The sequence below is a fragment of the Pimephales promelas genome, chromosome 5, assembly GCF_988280905.1.
Source record: "Pimephales promelas chromosome 5, fPimPro1.hap1.1, whole genome shotgun sequence".
Taxonomy (NCBI): domain Eukaryota; kingdom Metazoa; phylum Chordata; class Actinopteri; order Cypriniformes; family Leuciscidae; genus Pimephales; species Pimephales promelas.
The window spans coordinates 3,446,122-3,448,621 of record NC_142773.1 but is presented as its reverse complement, the minus strand read 5'-3'; the positions used below and the strand labels follow the sequence as shown (position 1 = coordinate 3,448,621).

Below are 2,500 nucleotides of genomic sequence, written 5' to 3'. Positions count from 1 at the left end.
CCTGCTGGCTAAAAGTGCTAGAGGCACAGAGACACGTCCTGTCCGTTTCCATAAGTGAAGCAAAGACAACACAAACTTCCCATACCGGGAGTCGAACCCGGGCCGCCTGGGTGAAAACCAGGAATCCTGACCGCTAGACCATATGGGAACTTCCTCGTGCCACTAGCAGGCCCTTTGGCTTTTAGTGTGCGACCACCCCCTTCTTTTAGAATATGGGAATGAGCCGAAGGAATTGTTTACTGAATTCGATTTCATCAGGCTCATCGGAGGGAGCTCTCATTTGCCTCGCCCAGGGGGTTCAGTGTCCTCCCAGTCCTGTGCTGGCATAAGAGACACTATAAACTGGTCGCAAAGCAAGGTCCTTGTGACAGTACCCATGCAATGCATCTGAAAAGACGCATGGTATTTCATGGTAACCGTTATCCCACTGACAAAGCAGCCTATTGTTGGACTGTCAAAAGAGGGTGAGCGAGCCAGCCAGGAGTCGAACCTAGAATCTTCTGATCCGTAGTCAGACGCGTTATCCTTTGCGCCACTGGCCCACCACCTTCATCTCATGCCATTAACAGGCCTGGAGCCAACGTCAGGAAGGGGTCCATTGAGAGGTCTGCTATAAAAAGCTTCGAGATGGAGGCGTCACATGTTGGGGATCTCGGTTGCTTTGTTTTTATGGCAAGTTGTGGTGTTGTTAGGATATTCCCACAGATCCTGTGGCACTTTCTCAGTGGAAGATCTGTTATCCAGGGTCAGAGACATCTCCTCTCCTGGAGGAAAATTCAAGTGTTAGTGGCCCTGCTTGAGCAGTTGCTGCAAAATGTGGTAGAGGCACACAGCCAGGCTTGATGGGAAAGAGTGAGCAACCCTTCCCTGGTGGTCTAGTGGTTAGGATTCGGCGCTCTCACCGCCGCGGCCCGGGTTCGATTCCCGGTCAGGGAATGAGCTTTTGCCCTCTTGTAGCAGTCGTGATTGCAAAAAGGCGGACTACACACTCAAGCGCTGACGGCCTCGTCGAGAAGCATGGCCAATTAAATGTTTGCGTGTGAAAAAGACCTCCTTCGAGCCGGAGTCGAACCAGCGACCTAAGGATTGCCAATTTGCCACCTACAGTCCTCCGCTCTACCAGCTGAGCTATCGAAGGCACACCGGTTGCGGACAGAACCTAAACCTATCAGGTTTCGTGAGCTCCGCCTGCTGGCTAAAAGTGCTAGAGGCACAGAGACACGTCCTGTCCGTTTCCATAAGTGAAGCAAAGACAACACAAACTTCCCATACCGGGAGTCGAACCCGGGCCGCCTGGGTGAAAACCAGGAATCCTGACCGCTAGACCATATGGGAACTTCCTCGTGCCACTAGCAGGCCCTTTGGCTTTTAGTGTGCGACCACCCCCTTCTTTAAGAATATGGGAATGAGCCGAAGGAATTGTTTACTGAATTCGATTTCATCAGGCTCATCGGAGGGAGCTCTCATTTGCCTCGCCCAGGGGGTTCAGTGTCCTCCCAGTCCTGTGCTGGCATAAGAGACACTATAAACTGGTCGCAAAGCAAGGTCCTTGTGACAGTACCCATGCAATGCATCTGAAAAGACGCATGGTATTTCATGGTAACCGTTATCCCACTGACAAAGCAGCCTATTGTTGGACTGTCAAAAAAGGGTGAGCGAGCCAGCCAGGAGTCGAACCTAGAATCTTCTGATCCGTAGTCAGACGCGTTATCCATTGCGCCACTGGCCCACCAACAGTGGGTGGATGGCTTGTCGGTGTCTGACTGTTCAGAGGCCTGACATAACACCTACTTTATCTCATGCCATTAACAGGCCTGGAGCCAACGTCAGGAAGGGGTCCAATGAGGGGTCTGCTATTAAAAGCTTCGAGATGGAGGCGTCACATGTTGGGGATCTCGGTTGCTTTGTTTTTATGGCAAGTTGTGGTGTTGTTAGGATATTCCCACAGATCCTGTGGCACTTTCTCAGTGGAAGATCTGTTATCCAGGGTCAGAGACATCTCCTCTCCTGGAGGAAAATTCAAGTGTTAGTGGCCCTGCTTGAGCAGTTGCTGCAAAATGTGGTAGAGGCACACAGTCAGGCTTGATGGGAAAGAGTGAGCAAACCAGGACCTGAGCTGCCTGGGTGAAAACCAGGAATCCTGACCACTTTTTTTTTTTAGAGACATTTCAGGCATTTTGAGGAAAAAAAGAGACAATTTAGCATTTTTGAAACATTTCATTGACTCTTTTTTTTTTTTTTTTTTTTAAAACAATAATGCTTACAGCACCTGGTATTCCCAGGCGGTCTCCAATCCAAGCACTAACCAGGCCCTACCCTGCTTAAATCCTGACCGCTAGACCATATGGGAACTTCCTCGTGCCTCGAGCAGGCCATTTGGCTTTTAGTGTGCGACCACCCCCTTCCTTAAGAATATGGGAATGAGCTGAAGAGATTGTTTATTGAATTTGATTTCATCAGGCTCATTGGAGGGAGCTCTCATTTGCCTCGCCCATGGGGT

At 50.1% G+C, this 2,500-nt stretch overlaps 5 non-coding genes across 5 annotated transcripts; 1 reads left to right on the top strand and 4 right to left on the bottom strand.

Moving 5' to 3' along the window:
• Positions 1 to 76: 76 nt before the first annotated feature.
• On the bottom strand, positions 77 to 148 carry trnae-uuc (transfer RNA glutamic acid (anticodon UUC)). The gene has a single exon. It is a non-coding gene; the product is annotated as a tRNA-Glu (tRNA).
• Positions 149 to 864: 716 nt separating this feature from the next.
• Positions 865 to 936, top strand: trnae-cuc (transfer RNA glutamic acid (anticodon CUC)). The gene has a single exon. It is a non-coding gene; the product is annotated as a tRNA-Glu (tRNA).
• Positions 937 to 1,051: 115 nt separating this feature from the next.
• trnay-gua (transfer RNA tyrosine (anticodon GUA)) lies at positions 1,052 to 1,138 on the bottom strand. The gene is given in 2 exon segments: positions 1,052 to 1,087; positions 1,102 to 1,138. It is a non-coding gene; the product is annotated as a tRNA-Tyr (tRNA).
• A 125-nt stretch (positions 1,139 to 1,263) lies between these two features.
• trnae-uuc (transfer RNA glutamic acid (anticodon UUC)) lies at positions 1,264 to 1,335 on the bottom strand. Its single transcript has one exon. It is a non-coding gene; the product is annotated as a tRNA-Glu (tRNA).
• Positions 1,336 to 1,656: 321 nt separating this feature from the next.
• Positions 1,657 to 1,729, bottom strand: trnar-acg (transfer RNA arginine (anticodon ACG)). The gene has a single exon. It is a non-coding gene; the product is annotated as a tRNA-Arg (tRNA).
• Between the last annotated feature and the right edge of the window lie 771 nt (positions 1,730 to 2,500).